This window comes from Triturus cristatus, chromosome 6 (genome assembly GCF_964204655.1).
Source record: "Triturus cristatus chromosome 6, aTriCri1.1, whole genome shotgun sequence".
Taxonomy (NCBI): Eukaryota; Metazoa; Chordata; class Amphibia; order Caudata; family Salamandridae; genus Triturus; species Triturus cristatus.
The window spans coordinates 76,450,453-76,468,935 of record NC_140589.1 but is presented as its reverse complement, the minus strand read 5'-3'; positions in this window follow the sequence as shown (position 1 = coordinate 76,468,935).

Here is an 18,483-nt window from a genome sequence, read left to right as displayed (position 1 = left end):
TTCCCAGACGTGGGACCCGTGCTCACTACGCCACTGGAGTCAAGCTATCCTGGCTGATGACGGCTGATAGCCAGAAACCGGTCCTAGGATGCTTGATTCTGGTCCAGGGAAGACATGGCTTGGCAGTTCGGGCTGGACTGTTCCCATGAGGCACAGGGTCAAGACTGATTTGCATATGGCCATGTCTAAACTGGGGTGGTGTAGTGGGCAAAAGAACGATGGATTTAACCCAGATCTCTTGACTGGGGGAGAATGTCTGCATTGTCAGCATTCCGTCCATCATTTGTTTGTTGTAACGCTTTTCGCCCTAAGTGGGATGGGTATTCCCAGACGTGGGACCCGTGCTCACTACGCCACTGGAGTCAAGCTATCCTGGCTGATGATGGCTGATAGCCAGAAACCGGTCCTAGGATGCTTGATTCCGGTCCAGGGAAGACATGTCTTGGCAGTTCGGGCTGGACTGTTCCCATGAGGCACAGGGTCAAGACTGATTTGCATATGGCCATGTCTAAACTGGGGTGGTGTAGTGGGCAAAAGAACGATGGATTTAACCCAGATCTCTTGACTGGGGGAGAATGTCTGCATTGTCAGCATTCCGTCCGTCATTTGTTTGTTGTAACGCTTTTCGCCCTAAGTGGGATGGGTATTCCCAGACGTGGGACCCGTGCTCACTACACCACTGGAGTCAAGCTATCCTGGCTGATGACGGCTGATAGCCAGAAACCGGTCCTAGGATGCTTGATTCCGGTCCAGGGAAGACATGGCTTGGCAGTTCGGGCTGGACTGTTCCCATGAGGCACAGGGTCAAGACTGATTTGCATATGGCCATGTCTAAACTGGGGTGGTGTAGTGGGCAAAAGAACGATGGATTTAACCCAGATCTCTTGACTGGGGGAGAATGTCTGCATTGTCAGCATTCCGTCCATCATTTGTTTGTTGTAACGCTTTTCGCCCTAAGTGGGATGGGTATTCCCAGACGTGGGACCCGTGCTCACTACGCCACTGGAGTCAAGCTATCCTGGCTGATGACGGCTGATAGCCAGAAACCGGTCCTAGGATGCTTGATTCCGGTCCAGGGAAGACATGGCTTGGCAGTTCGGGCTGGACTGTTCCCATGAGGCACAGGGTCAAGACTGATTTGCATATGGCCATGTCTAAACTGGGGTGGTGTAGTGGGCAAATGAACGATGGATTTAACCCAGATCTCTTGACTGGGGGAGAATGTCTGCGTTGTCAGCATTCCGTCCATCATTTGTTTGTTGTAACGCTTTTCGCCCTAAGTGGAATGGGTATTCCCAGACGTGGGACCCGTTCTCACTACGCCACTGGAGTCAAGCTATCCTGGCTGATGACGGCTGATAGCCAGAAACCGGTCCTAGGATGCTTGATTCTGGTCCAGGGAAGACATGGCTTGGCAGTTCGGGCTGGACTGTTCCCATGAGGCACAGGGTCAAGACTGATTTGCATATGGCCATGTCTAAACTGGGGTGGTGTAGTGGGCAAAAGAACGATGGATTTAACCCAGATCTCTTGACTGGGGAAGAATGTCTGCATTGTCAGCATTCCGTCCATCATTTGTTTGTTGTAATGCTTTTCGCCCTAAGTGGGATGGGTATTCCCAGACGTGGGACCCGTGCTCACTACGCCACTGGAGTCAAGCTATCCTGGCTGATGACGGCTGATAGCCAGAAACCGGTCCTAGGATGCTTGATTCCGGTCCAGGGAAGACATGGCTTGGCAGTTCGGGCTGGACTGTTCCCATGAGGCACAGGGTCAAGACTGATTTGCATATGGCCATGTCTAAACTGGGGTGGTGTAGTGGGCAAAAGAACGATGGATTTAACCCAGATCTCTTGACTGGGGGAGAATGTCTGCATTGTCAGCATTCCGTCCATCATTTGTTTGTTGTAACGCTTTTCGCCCTAAGTGGGATGGGTATTCCCAGACGTGGGACCCGTGCTCACTACGCCACTGGAGTCAAGCTATCCTGGCTGATGACGGCTGATAGCCAGAAACCGGTCCTAGGATGCTTGATTCCGGTCCAGGGAAGACATGGCTTGGCAGTTCGGGCTGGACTGTTCCCATGAGGCACAGGGTCAAGACTGATTTGCATATGGCCATGTCTAAACTGGGGTGGTGTAGTGGGCAAATGAACGATGGATTTAACCCAGATCTCTTGACTGGGGGAGAATGTCTGCGTTGTCAGCATTCCGTCCATCATTTGTTTGTTGTAACGCTTTTCGCCCTAAGTGGAATGGGTATTCCCAGACGTGGGACCCGTTCTCACTACGCCACTGGAGTCAAGCTATCCTGGCTGATGACGGCTGATAGCCAGAAACCGGTCCTAGGATGCTTGATTCTGGTCCAGGGAAGACATGGCTTGGCAGTTCGGGCTGGACTGTTCCCATGAGGCACAGGGTCAAGACTGATTTGCATATGGCCATGTCTAAACTGGGGTGGTGTAGTGGGCAAAAGAACGATGGATTTAACCCAGATCTCTTGACTGGGGAAGAATGTCTGCATTGTCAGCATTCCGTCCATCATTTGTTTGTTGTAACGCTTTTCGCCCTAAGTGGGATGGGTATTCCCAGACGTGGGACCCGTGCTCACTACGCCACTGGAGTCAAGCTATCCTGGCTGATGACGGCTGATAGCCAGAAACCGGTCCTAGGATGCTTGATTCCGGTCCAGGGAGGACATGGCTTGGCAGTTCGGGCTGGACTGTTCCCATGAGGCACAGGGTCAAGACTGATTTGAATATGGCCATGTCCAAACTGGGGTGGTGTAGTGGGCAAAAGAACGATGGATTTAACCCATATCTCTTGACTGGGGGAGAATGTCTGCATTGTCAGCATTCCGTCCATCATTTGTTTGTTGTAATGCTTTTCGCCCTAAGTGGGATGGGTATTCCCAGACGTGGGACCCGTGCTCACTACGCCACTGGAGTCAAGCTATCCTGGCTGATGACGGCTGATAGCCAGAAACCGGTCCTAGGATGCTTGATTCCGGTCCAGGGAAGACATGGCTTGGCAGTTCGGGCTGGACTGTTCCCATGAGGCACAGGGTCAAGACTGATTTGCATATGGCCATGTCTAAACTGGGGTGGTGTAGTGGGCAAAAGAACGATGGATTTAACCCAGATCTCTTGACTGGGGGAGAATGTCTGCATTGTCAGCATTCCGTCCATCATTTGTTTGTTGTAACGCTTTTCGCCCTAAGTGGGATGGGTATTCCCAGACGTGGGACCCGTGCTCACTACGCCACTGGAGTCAAGCTATCCTGGCTGATGACGGCTGATAGCCAGAAACCGGTCCTAGGATGCTTGATTCCGGTCCAGGGAAGACATGGCTTGGCAATTCGGGCTGGACTGTTCTCATGAGGCACAGGGTCAAGACTGATTTGCATATGGCCATGTCTAAACTGGGGTGGTGTAGTGGGCAAAAGAACGATGGATTTAACCCAGATCTCTTGACTGGGGGAGAATGTCTGCATTGTCAGCATTCTGTCCATCATTTGTTTGTTGCAACGCTTTTCGCCCTAAGTGGGATGGGTATTCCCAGACGTGGGACCCGTGCTCACTACGCCACTGGAGTCAAGCTATCCTGGCTGATGACGGCTGATAGCCAGAAACCGGTCCTAGGATGCTTGATTCCGGTCCAGGGAAGACATGGCTTGGCAGTTCGGGCTGGACTGTTCCCATGAGGCACAGGGTCAAGACTGATTTGCATATGGCCATGTCTAAACTGGGGTGGTGTAGTGGGCAAATGAACGATGGATTTAACCCAGATCTCTTGACTGGGGGAGAATGTCTGCGTTGTCAGCATTCCGTCCATCATTTGTTTGTTGTAACGCTTTTCGCCCTAAGTGGGATGGGTATTCCCAGACGTGGGACCCGTGCTCACTACGCCACTGGAGTCAAGCTATCCTGGCTGATGACGGCTGATAGCCAGAAACCGGTCCTAGGATGCTTGATTCCGGTCCAGGGAAGACATGTCTTGGCAGTTCGGGCTGGACTGTTCCCATGAGGCACAGGGTCAAGACTGATTTGCATATGGCCATGTCTAAACTGGGGTGGTGTAGTGGGCAAAAGAACGATGGATTTAACCCAGATCTCTTGACTGGGGGAGAATGTCTGCATTGTCAGCATTCCGTCCATCATTTGTTTGTTGTAACGCTTTTCGCCCTAAGTGGAATGGGTATTCCCAGACGTGGGACCCGTGCTCACTACGCCACTGGAGTCAAGCTATCCTGGCTGATGACGGCTGATAGCCAGAAAACGGTCCTAGGATGCTTGATTCTGGTCCAGGGAAGACATGGCTTGGCAGTTCCGGCTGGACTGTTCCCATGAGGCACAGGGTCAAGACTGATTTGCATATGGCCATGTCTAAACTGGGGTGGTGTAGTGGGCAAAAGAACGATGGATTTAACCCAGATCTCTTGACTGGGGAGAATGTCTGCATTGTCAGCATTCCGTTCATCATTTGTTTGTTGTAACGTAATATTACTCAAAGCTCCTACAGTGATGTCTATGGTAGTCTCTACAACACGAACGAGTTGTCTCATATTCCTGCTGTTTGCCATAGGACCCCAAAAAGGAAGAAATCCTTTTAGGAAGTCTCCTCTCTCTTGACCTGCTGTGTCTTTGGAATCAATAATTCCTCTGCCATATCTGTTTTTATGAAAATTTGAAGAAGCAGTGTATGTAGGGGGAAGAAGAAAAGCTATATAGCAAGTTCCAGAAAAATCAGTCGGCAACCACATATAGGCTCTATCATGACAGATGAAATACGTGCCCTGAGATGGCACTAACGGCGGCGAATTCTGAGAGGAGTGGATGTAAGTATGGGAACAAAAGCTTTTTCTCTGTTCGGGGTCAGTAGTTTGGCCATTTATTTGCAAACAGAAATTGCCTTGATGAGGTACAGTCCAAATTGGTAGAGATTTTCCTTGTTTAACCTTATCACTAAGGCTTGTGATATAATGAGTGACGTTCCAATTAGTATATGCTTTTCTCTCATCAACAGAAATTTTACTATTTTCCATGATTTTAGCCATAGCTACCATTCCCTTTATCAATGAACTATGACTGAAATCTGGTCCACCAATATAAGTACTGATAGGTGGTTTACATCGGCTTTGATAGGCGTGAGAGAAAATAACAAAATAAGCCCAAGCAGAACCTTCATAAGAGAATGGAAGGACTAAATATGGCATCCCTTTTTCTGTGGTATGAGGCATTATTCTAACGAGTTCATGTTGAGGAAGTGTATGAAATAGATGCGGAGAGATAGTAGAATAAGAAGGCACAGTAATAGAAGAAGGGACAACTTTTTGCTGCATAGCATAAACAAACCAACCTATACACGCCAATAGCATACACAATAATATGAAAATACATAAAGTTATACCACAACGACTGTATATTATTTTACAATGATTGTCTTTCATTTTGTTCCTTCTCTCTCTTTCGCCTAATGTAGTTTCCATCTTCTAAGTGGATGCTCACGGCAATCTTCCTTAATCACTGGTCACGATTGTCTGCCGTCCTATGACACTGCAAGTCCTGCAGGCCTATTGCCACTACTCAGGTCACAACCAAGACTCCTACCGTGACCCTGCAACCGGGATAGAAACTACATAGAAGAGAGAATCTCAAGTTTTCTTCTTCAATCTAGGTCTTAAATCGTAATGAGCCTTGTCAGATACAGTCTGATCCTGAAACAATGTTCGTGGATTTGTGGTATTCAGACGAAAATGTGATGGTACAGCTTCTTGGAGAATGTCGTCGTTTTCTTTTTCCGACAGTGTTCCATTCAAGCGCGCATCACTAAAAGGTATAAATCGTGGAACCTTTTCGCTTTCAGAGTCACTTATACCCTTGAGGACCCACTGATCAAAGGGCAAAGGCAAAGGAACCTTCTTGCAGTGCACGCCGTGAATCCAGTTCTTCTTTCCTTCAACCTTCACTGCTGTACGAGTAGCTAGGAGAACCTGACGGGGTTCTCTCCAGCGAGGCTCCAATTTCTTCGTCCTTTGGAAATTCTTCACACAAACCCAGTCACCTGGTTGGATGGAATTACCTGAGTCTGTGGAGGCCTCTGGCAAAGCGCCCTGAACCTGTTGATGGAGAACACGCAATTTAGTTGTAAGGTCGTGCAAATAATCAATTAACATCGGATATGGCAAGTCTGAATACTTCTTAGGGCGAGGGACTCCCCATATATTAGCCGGGCGTCCGAAAACTATCTCATAAGGGCTAAGTCCCAAACGAGAATGCACAGCCGTTCTGGTAGATAGAAGAGCCAAAGGTAGGGCATCGGGCCAACTAAGGCCTGTACTAGCCTGCACTTTAGCAAGCTTAAGCTTTAAAGTACCATTGTAGCATTCCACTAGACCCGCTGACTGTGGATGGTTTGCCGCATGGAACTTCTGTTTTATACCAAGACCTGCACAAACTTTTTGCATGACTTGGCCCACAAATTTGCTTCCATTGTCACTCCAGACAATGCGCGGCAAACCAAATCTAGGGAAAAACTCTTTTAGAAGTACTTTGGCTGTAGATAAAGCAGTATTGTCTTTCAGGGGGTAAGCCTCTATCCATCTGGAAAAGGCACATACCACCACTAGAACATATTTGAGATTGTTGCATCGTTCCATGTGAATGTAATCGATTTGCAACACCTCAAATGGATAGGTCGGAGGAGCAAAATGACCTGCTGGAGTTGGGGTTCCCTTTCCCGGATTGTACATTAAACAAATAATGCAATGATTCACTACATTATCTGCACACTTCGGGTTTCCTTCATTTTGCCACACTGGAGCCAGAAGCTTGCATATTCCTTTTGCACTTAGGTGGGCAGGACCATGCGCCATAGTAACTACAGGTAGTACATAGGCATCTGGTAACAGCCAACGTTGGTGCTCGGACAATTCCACCCAACATCCCATCTCATCTAACATTCCTGTACTTTCTTTCCACCTACTCAATTCTTTCTCTGTAGCCTCTTCTTGAATTGATTTCACACTTTCTACTGTATCCTCATACATTCCTCTTTCTCTGACCCAATTTGCAGGGCCCGCAATATACATGCGACTTGTAGCATCTCTAGCTGTCTTTTTCGCTACCTCATCCGCAAATGCATTCCCGCGACCAACATCGTCAGTAATCTTCTTATGCGCACTACACTTCACAATTGCTATCTGGGTAGGTAAAGCAAGTGACTCAAGAAGGTCAGTTACCAACTGACCATGTTGTATCTTAGTGCCGTGGGAAGTAAGGAATCCCCTTTCTTTCCACAAACGTCCAAAATTGAACGCCACACCAAAAGCATACTATCAGTGTACACGTTCACTCTTTTTCCTTTGGATAACACACACGCCCTGGTTAAGGCTATCAGTTCAGCTGCCTGGGCTGAATTATGTCTGATGCGTGCTGTTTCCACGACTGTATTCAAGGTAGTAACAGCATAGGCTGAGGTTGTCTCTCCATTAGGAAGCTTAAAACAAGAAACATCTACCCATAGCGTTCCATTCGGATTCACTAATGGCGTATCTGTTAAGTCAATTCTACCTTTTGTCTCTTCCTCAGTACGAAAGAAACAATCATGTTGTTCCTGAACACCTTTCTCTTCTGGAAGAGGCAACAAAGTAGCTGGATTTAAAGTATAACATCGTTTGATATGCACGTGACTAGCCAAAAGCGTCAGCTCATATCCAGACAAACGAGCACTCGTAAGATGCTGTGTTTTTGTTCTGTTTAGCAAAGTATCCACTGCATGTGGCACCATGACAATGAGAGTATTATCTAGCACCACTCCAGCAGACTGTCAAATAGAAATGGCTGCTGCTGCTGTCGCTTTAAGACAACTAGGCAATGCTTTAGCTACTGGATCTAACGTAGCCGAAAAATAGGCACATGGCCGCTGTTTATCTCCAAATCGCTGTGTTAAAACTGACAACGCACAACCTTCTCTTTCATGAACATAGAGCGTAAAAGGCTTACTGTAATCAGGAGTACCTAGTACAGGAGCAGAACACAGAGCAGCACGTAAGTCAGTAAAACTCCTCTGACATTCGTCAGTCCATGGAAGGGGCTGAGGCGTATCTTTCAAAGTGAGTGCCAACAAAGGCTTGGCCAACAGAGAGAAGTTAGGGATCCACTGCCTACAATAGGAAGTAATGCCCAGAAAGGCACGTACCTATCTTTGTGTGGATGGCACAGACATTTGCGCAATTGCTTGGATACGTTCTGGGGTTAATCGTCTTCCCTCCTTTGATAAGAGATGACCCAGGTAGGTAACCTCTCGTCGAACATATTGTAGCTTAGAAGGTGAAACCTTGTGATTAAGATTGGACAAGTGTCGCAACAATGCAACCGTCACATTCTTACATGCCCCAGGGAGTTTTGAATGAATGATAGAACTTCTCATTGCACCAGTATCTAAAAGAAATGGCTCTGAAAACACCCATTGTAGTGACATTAACATAAGGTCCATTCTGATCTACTGGAATCGACACAACTCCCTTACTTTGTCCATGGCTGTCCTAGTTAGCATGAAGACTTCCATTCCCGCCTTCAACATAACAATCCTCATTGTAATACTGTGTAGACCGAGCGTTTTGCTGATCAAAGTAATTCACGGAATTAGAAGGAGGAAGGGAACGCTGTTCTTGGGTCAACATACCTCGATCTCTACCTCTGTTTGCTGACTGGAGACCAGCACGACCTCGTGAAGCAGATAGTGTCCCATTGCGCTGCAATAAAACCGGACAACTATTCTTAAAATGACCTTCCTCTCTACAATAGGCACATTGATTAGGACCTAACAAAGGTCGCGGAATATATGGCTCAGGCTTTTGATACACCCTCTGAAACTGTGGAGGCTGTTGAAACTGGGGCCGAGCATAACGAGGTGGATAAGCCTGTTGCATGAGAACCTTAGTTTTCAATTCTTTAGTCTTTTTCTCTTGCTTATCTTTTTCTTCTTTATCTCTATTTTCATAATATTGAGCAGTAGCCAATATCTGGGCTGAAGACAGCTCGGGAAGCAAATTAAATACGAACTTATCTACAAATAGTCGCTGTCCACCCTCCGTAGTCATGTCCTGACCACTGTGATCAATGAATGTCTCCTCGAAACGAGTGAAGAAATCGGAGACACTCTCATCTTTCTTCTGTTTACACGCGGCTAATTTATCCCAGTTAACTCTCAAGGCAGGCATCATCGTTTTCATTAATGTAATAATTCTACCAGGGAGTTCTGAAATCAAAGCATCGGGCTTCGCACCACCCACTTGGTCTCTATCTGCGGCAATTATAGCATCCCAGCCTCCACCTAATTCTTGGGCATGATTCTCTTCACGAATCCTAGCCCATAACGCTTGTGGGACTACATTCCCCATCAACATATCGATGTCTGCTAAATTCATGATGCAAGCATCAACAGTTTGTGACAACTCTTTATAATAACCTGCAGGGTTCTTACGAGGATCCGGTAGAGACTGTTTAAGGGCCAAAACTTCAGATCTTTTCCAGGGGACATTTACCCATATTCGCTGGAAGTGAGCAGGAACAGCTTGATTAGCACCTGCTACTGGAACCGCTTCTCTCCATACTGGAGGAACCTCTCTCATTGGGTAATTTTTCAGTGTCAACCTAACTGAGGGATCGGAGTCTAGAAAAGTCTGTGAGGTAAATAAGGTTCTAAAGGAAACAAGTGTCTTTACAGCGTCCTCAACCTTAGAACCCACAATGAGTCCTTTATCAAAATTAGCCTGAATATCTAACAGACCCTGAGGAACCGAACCCAAGTCCATATCCTCCCAACCTTTAACAAGAGTGTCACACATAGCATTGAAAACATATCTCTGCGTAGGCGCATTCCACTGTGAGAAGGTAGGCATAATGTCGGGTACACTATACCGGGGACCCTTCTCAATCCATTTGCGAGCGAGAGAGTCCAACTTTTCTCGTTCTTCGGAAGCTGGGAACTGACTACGAGACTGTCTTCGAGAAAATGCTGGAGACACATTTAACGCTTCAAAGAAAGGAGATAAAAGACCAGAGACCGTTTCTGTGAGTCGTTTACGCATAGACAGAGAACTGGACATAAGGATAGGGGACAAGGTATTAGGCGAACTAACTGAAGAGAAATCAGTAATTACCGGAGGAGCAGAAGGCGAAGAAGATGAAGGTAAAGGAGTCGAAGGCAAAGCTGGCAGAGGCGGCAATACTTGAGGGGGCAAATGTGGAAGAGTCAGAGCAAGCGGAGGCGCAACTGGCGGCTGAACAGACTGTAACAACGGGGGTGCATTAGCACCTTGCACATAGGGCGGAGGCAATCTTAATAGGTGAGACATCAAGGGATCTTCCTCTAAATCCTTTCTTTTATCAGAAGGGGAAGCTGGCAACATCGGATAGCATTTATCTATTGCCATATGATGCTGTCTCTCTGAAATTTCCATCGCATTATCAACTTCATCATCTTTAAATTGCTGAGCAGCCTGTATAATTGTCATACCCTGTGCACTCCTATCTCGTTTTTCTTGCTTAATTTTTCTCTGTTTGGCTTCCTTACGCCAAAGGCGGAAGGAGTCAAACATTGCCGGCTGGGCTTTTCTTTTAAATAAAATAGTTTCCAAATGATCTAGAATGTCAGGCTCAAAGCTACCATTTTCTGGCCATTTTAAAACACCATCATTCTTCGTGTATCGGATCCATGCCTCGTTAAAGGCAATGGGGCCAACACCATGTTTTGAATAGAGCTCATAAGTGGGAGTTCCAACCGAAGGAATCGGACAAGAGTCCTCCAGCCGGGAATCCCTATTACAACCAAAACAACAAAGTTTCTCAAACTTAGTCAGACCAGGCATCGTTATTTCACTGGACTGTTCACAAACATCAAGGGGGTTAAATCAATTAACACAGCACAAATGTACTTACCCCTCGGCTTCGGTTATTGCAATACCCGAATCAAAGACCCAAAGAACCTAAGAACCGAAGAACCAAAGAACCAAAGAACCAAATGTGGGAGCGATCCACTAATACTTAACTAAGATGTCTTCTTACACCAACAGAGGCCCGTCTATCGTCTCGCTTAACCATACATCACCAAAAGAGGGCTAAAGCAGGGCGGCAGTCAGGGCAGCAGTCGTCAGTAGCCGTCAGGAAGGAGTAACCACGCTGCAAAAGACCTTCGGACCACTTTCGACATACAGGGGTCGTTTGACGTGCCTCGCGATTCCTCCAGAATTTTCTTGCGGGGTTCCTCACGACCTTCAGGCAGAACCACCACCTCTGAAGCCGCCCCACATTGGGCGCCAGTTGAAGAACCAGAACCAATTGGGCCTGGCGGCGCAGGGTACGCCTTAATCACCTGGGTTCTCCTGCTTCAGCTAACAGAGACACGGGGACACTCTGTCGGCGTAAAAGATCAGATTTTATTAGCTGCAGCTAGTACAGTTGTCCTAGAAGTACACACGGTATGTTCTCAGGAAACTGCCACTTCACTCCGTGGCGCACAATCTTTTATAGTACATAGGTGACATATACATTAACGAAGGACACACCTAAAACATACATGAAAAACCAATAGGAATAGTTCAAGAATAAGTCAGAACCAATAGAAAGATTTGGAAAACAAGGTATCGAGTAACTCGAAGAAGCCTCTCCTCCAACTGTGTTTGCCACCCCTCCCACAGGTTAAGGTATTAACATGTCTGTAACTGACTTGCAGGTGGCGAGATACGTTCGTGTGTTTTGGAGGACAGTTGTGAAACGAGAGAATACGAGCGGAGGACAGCGAGGGCCAGAAGATAAGATAAAGTCAGGAGAGAATAGTGTGAACCAACAGATAGTTAAAACGGGGATTAGAAAAACCAGACAGGGATTAGTGTACTCGGCCAGTCTCTAACACCAGCTTTGTAAACAGAGGCACAAGGCTATTTTGACACAATATTGCAGGAAAAGCAGAAAAGACTTCGTTCGTCGTGCTGCCCGAGTGAGGGCAACACAAAATGGCGGCAGAGCACAAAATGGCGGCTCAATGCGATCGTGATCGAAAACTGTATTTCCTCAACAGTAATCCATGTGCATGCTCTCTAGGGACAGTAAGTGGTGTGCATGCTTTCTAGGCACTGAAACATGTGCATTCATTATGGTACAGTACTTGGGTATATGCTCTCGAGGCACAGAAACATGTGTGCATGCTCTCTGGGGACAGAAACACCTGTGCATGCTCTCTAGGCACAGTAACTGGTTTGCATGCTCTCTAGGTACAGAAAAACAGCTGAATGCTCTCTAGGCACAGTAACTGGTGTTCATGCTATTTAGGCACAGAAACACATGCTCTCTAGGCACATAGACACTTGTGCATGCCCTCTAGGCACAGAAACTGGTTTGCATGATCTATAGTCAAGGAAATACATGTGCATGCTATCTACGCACAGTAACTGGTGTGCATGCTCTCTAGGCACAGTAACTGGTGTGCATGCTTTCTAGGCACAGAAACATATATGCATGCTCTTTAGGTCTAGAAACACATGTGCGTGCTCTCTAAACACAGGAACACATGTGCATGCTCTCTAGGCACAGTAACTAGTGTGCATGCTCTCTAGGAAAAGAAACACATGTGCATGCTGTCTAGGCACAGTAACTGGAGTGCATGCTGTAAGCCCAGAAACATGTGCATGCTCTCTAGCCACAGAAAAACATGTGCATGCTCTCTAGGCACAGAAACACAAGAGCACGCTCTCTAGGAAAGGTAACTGGTGTGCGTGTTCTGTAGACACTGAAACACATGCTCTCTAGGCACAGAAAACATGTGCTTGCTCTCTAGGCACAGTAAATGATGTGCATACGCTCTAGGCACATAGACACTTGTACATGCCCTATAGGCCCAGTAACTGGTTTGCATGGTATCTAGGCAAGGAAATACATGTGCATGCTATCTATGCACAGTAACTGGTGTGCATGCTCTCTAGGCACAGTAACTGGTGTGTATGCTTTCCAGCCACAGAAACATATGTGTAAGCTTTCTACGCACAATAACTGGTGTGTATGCTCTCTAGGCACAAAATCATGTACATACTATCTAGGTACAGTAACTGGTGTGCACTCTACCCACAGAAACACATGTGCTGGCTCTCTAGGCACGGAAACACATTCACATGCTCTCTAGGCACAGTAATCCATGTGCAGGCTCTCTAGCCACAGAAACACATGTACATCCTCACTAGTGTAAGTAGTGTGCATGCTTTCTAGGTACGAAAACACATGCTTTCTTTTGGTAAAGTAACTGGTGCATATGCTCTCTAGGCACAGTAAATGCTGTTCGTGTTCTCTAGGCACAGAAACTGGTGATCATGCTGTCTGGACATGGAAACTCATGTCTTCTTTCTAGGTACAGTAACTGGTATACATGCTCTCTGGGGAAGAAACACCTTTGCATACTCTCTGTGCATAGTAACTGGTTTGCATTCCCTCTAGGCACAGAAACACATGTGCATGGTTTCTGGGAACAGAAACACATGAGAATGCTCTCTAGGCACAGTAACTTTTGTGCATGCTCTCTAGGCACAGAAACAAATGTCTACTCCCTCAAGGCACAGAAAGACATACATGTGCTCTCTGGGCACAGAAACAAATGTGCGTGCTCTCCATCCACAGAAACACATGTGCATACTCTCAAGGCACAGTAAGTGGTGTGCATGCTCTCTAGACATGGAAACACGTGCTTGCTTTCTAGGTACAGTAACTGGTGTGCTTGCCCTTGTCACAGAAACACATGTGCATGCTCTCTGGGGACAGAAACACATGTGTAAGCTCTCTAGGCACAGTAACTGGTGTGCATGATCTCTACCCCAGAAACACTGGCTCTCTAGGCACAGAAACGCATGCACATGCTCTCTAGGCACAGTAATCCATGTGCGTGCTCTCTAGCCACAGAAACACATGTGCATGCTCTCTAGGGACAGTAAGTGATGTGCAGGCTTTCTAGGCACTGAAACATGTACATTCATTATGGTATAGTACTTGGGTATATGCTTTCTAGGCACAGAAACATGTGCATGCTCTCTGTGCATAGTAACTGGTTTGCATTCCCTCTAGGCACAGAAACACATGTGCATGCTCTCTGGGAACAGAAACACATGAGCATGCTCTCTAGGCACAGTAACTTTTTTGCATGCTCTCTAGGCACAGAAACAAATGTACCAAAAGCAACCAGACCTGATTAATACGGGCACTACCTCTCAATTTCTTTTCGAGAGGGTATGCAAATTAATTTCATACATCCCACCAACAATCCTTCATTATATCACAGGCATTGTCTCAACTTGTTCACGCCCAACTTCTTTCAATTTAAAACATCCTTCAAATTCTAAGTCACTGTGTCTATAACAAATACCCTCTAGTGTATAAGAAACACAAATTTGTGAAAAACCGAGATAGTACCTCACGTGCGCTACACCATAGGAACTTGCTGGTTGGTTCTCACCAGTTGTGCCCATGTTTCTCATCATCGGTAACTATCTTGCATAAAAAAATAAGTGTCCAGAAAAACAATGACAAGCAAGTGTTTTGTGTGTACCACAAACACCAAACACCCCCGTGGAATTTTAAATTGAGAATGGCCCAAGAGCAAAATGCCAACTTTATTCACAATGCCTGGGCCTATGCAAAGTAAAAACAAACTGCATGCTTGCAGACCAATTAATGATGGGCTGACTGACATGTTTCATTGCCTACTCAATTTGGTGGCAATTTCATCAGGGCAAGAGGTCTTATTCCATCTTTCTGGACCCTTTTCTTATATGCACAGTGACTGCAAAATAACAAAACAGTGGAGAAGGTTCATTACAAGGACGGCCAACCAACTAGCTCTCCATAATATCTCTTTTTACACAATTGTGGTGAATGATAAATATTTACCGGGGTGGCAGCCAAGGCCCCTCGTACCAGCTGTCCACCTCATCAACAGGAACTCAATTTTACAGTAAGCCCTTTCTCAGGAGACACTTATGTTGTCCAAATTCTGTATTTAAAAACATGAAGAAACGTTAATCTTTCTTTTCCAATGGGCGTTCTGTATACACTCAGTCCTGATTGCATATTCATACTATAAATATAGCACTCCTCCATGCCCCTCGACATATCAATGGCCATGTTTTTGCGATATTACATAAAGACCACTGGTCTATTTAATTCTGCATAGCACTACTCACTGTTTAGCGCTATCACTCAACCAAGGTAGAGATCATCACTCGCACCCATAGGAAACCAGTCTGTTTCCGTGTCACGTGACCCGCCGAGTACGGGAAGCGCCATCTTGGAATGGTGAGCTCATATATCGTAACGCTGCCAGCAACTCTGCAAAGGGGCCTTTATGACCGAAATTATTCCTAGCAATATGGCTCTGTAATTACTATTTCTGTAATTTATCAGTACGCCAATCATGGAATACATCTCTAAGGATGGTTTCATATGCAGAGCTACACCCATGTATTTTGACACAGTGCATCAATTTAGGTATATAATTTTGAATCGAGTTACAAATATACCCCTTCCTGGACACACCAAATTGGTTCAAGGGGCAGAAACCCAGTATAGGAAGAAATTATATAAAAGGTTTTTTGTAGGGGTAGAGAGCATCATCTCAAATTTCAGTCGTATCACTGGTTTCAAAGCCCTGGACCAGCACCTCACAAACTGACCTTATTTCATTCAATATAGTCATTCAATCCCTGTTTATCTGCCTTCTTTGAAAAACTCCAACGTGCCTTCCTATTGATTAGTGTTCTTACGATATTGTTTCTAGCACGACCCATTTCAGTGTTCTAGCATCGTGGTTCATTTCTTTAAAGTGTTGCACTAACCTGGTAGTCAGTTTGCCTGCACGAATTGTGCTAAAGTGCTCCTGAATCCGGATCTTTATTTTTCTGGACGTGAGCCCTATATAGTGCAACTCACATAAGCAAGTCAACCGGTAGATAACATTCACTGTATTTCAGATGCTGAATTTTATCAAATGTCAGGTTTTTCCATTCATCAACCAGATACTGGTTGTTTTCTCAGTGAGATCACAAACTGAACACGACCCACATGGGTAATGTCCGGGGGAATCGATGACTCTTTAGGATGTGGTCTAGGACGGGTGTGCTCCAGTTTATCCTTTAGATTGCATGCCTGTCTGAATGCAAATCTAGGTTGTGGCATCTTAAAATCTGCTGTTGTCAGTAATGGCCAATGTTTGCATATCTCCTGTCGAATTTTCGTTGCTAAAGGATCAAACGTCATCCCGACCGGCAAGCAATCACTTTTGATTCTCGAGTTTTTTTCTGAAAGGGCACTCCGTGGAGTGTTTAGAGCTCATTTCCTAGTTTGGTTCACTATCTTTCTTGGGTACATCCTTTGCACCAATTTCTCACATAGCACCTCCGACTGTTGTATATAGGCATTAGTGGGAGAACAATTTCTGTGATAACGCAGGAACTGCCCTACGGATAAATTATCCCGTAACGCCCTGGGTGAAATGAGTGATAGTGCAGGAGAGAGTTCCTGTCTGTGACTTTTTATGTACAATAGTACACAGCTTATCATCATTTACCACTATGTCAAGGTCTAAATATACAGCTTGCTGATTACTGTAAGACCACATGAATCTCAGGCTGGTATCTAAGCTATTCAGCCAATTCAAAAACTCAAGCAACCCATTTTCAGTTCCAGCCCAGATACATAGCACATTGTCTATATACCGCTTCCAGAGGCGGATATTCCTCTGGAAGGGATTAGACGCGTGATAAATGAAATTGGCCTACATAGAAGCAGGCCAGACTAGGCGCGAAGGTTGCGCCCATTGATGTACCTGACACTTGTAGGAAAAGATCGTTCTTGTAGCAAAAATAGTTCCTGATTAAAGCTATTTCAATGCACTGTAACACGAAAGACTACAGAGTGTCATAAAACCACTCCTGCTCCCCAAGTGCCCGCGCTGCTGCCACCAGTGTGGCATCTTGGGGTATACAGGTATACAGTGACTCAATGTCAATCGTAACAAGGAACTCACACATGGGGTCAAACTGAACATCTTCCAGAATATTGAGAATGTCCGTGGTGTCCTGGACATATGATGGTTGTCTTATTACCGATTACCTAAGAAAGAAGTCGGCGAACTGCGAAAGAGGTTCAAGAATCGATTGCACACCAGAAACTATTGGCCGGCATGGCAGTGGCCTTTGGGCCTTGTGTAATTTTGGCAGTATATAGAATGCCGGGGTTCTGTGTTTCGGATTCACTAGAAACTCTGCCTCTTAGACAGTGATCCACTTTTTTCTTTAGCCGCACTGACCATCCCCTTGATGATCTCCTGCAGTTCTCCTAGTGGATCACGGGGGAGCGGACAGTAATTCTCAAGCACCCCCAAAAGTCTCATTACTTCAGTCTCATAATCCACAGTATTCATAACAACTACCGCCCCTCCTTTATCTGCCGATTTTATGGCAAACGATTGATTACCTTGTAGGCTCTTGAATGCTTGCCAGTCGTCGCGACTCATGTTGTTAAAAGACTGACACTGCATTGTTTGCTCTAAAGCACTGATCTCTTCTATTACTTTTTGTTCAAAAACTTGAACTTGCATTCCTGACTTGGACCGACAGTCTCAATCCATTCCTTACTTTCACAGCCAACAGTTCGGAGTTAGAAATTCCCTTCTTGGACCTCTTGGTCACAAGAAAACCCAACAGGTTAGCAACAACTACCTATAAAAAACAGCCACTGCCCCTTCCTGTTAGGAGCTTCCATCCCAAAGCATTCGGGGAAAATCTTCCATATGGGCAGTTTCTGCGCATACGCAGAAATTATAGCAATATGGATGACTTCAAGAGACAATCGTCCGAACTGAGCACTAACCTAGCGCAGAGACAATACCCCGCAAACAAAATAAAAAACACCCAGAAAAGAGCCCAAAACACCAACAGACAGGCTCTCCTTGAAACCCAAACGAAAGCCAAGACCGACCTGATTACCGGTGTCATCACCTACACTCCAGAACCTACATGATCAAAAAAGTCATCAACAAACACTGGAAAATCCTACAAGTAGGGGAACAAACATTTAGTAAACCCAGCTCCGCCTTCAAGCGCACAGCAAACATCAAGGACTTAATCATCAATACTAGACCCAGGAGGTACAGGACACCATCTAAAGACAGAAATACTTGTTATTTTACCAAAAGTATATGAGGTTTCTGTTCTATTAATTGAGAGTCCTACGGAGCAAAGTTGCGGAATACACTGAGTTTTTGTGCAACTTTGTGGAATTCCGTGTAGTAGTACTCCGTGCAACAGTATGGCAAGTGTTAGATAGTGTAGGAGTGCTATGCTTTGTAATGGTATGCGTTGTAATGACATGCGATGTAAGGCATGCGTTGTAGTGTCATGCGTTGTAGTGACATGCAATGTAATGGCTGCGTTGTAGTGACATGC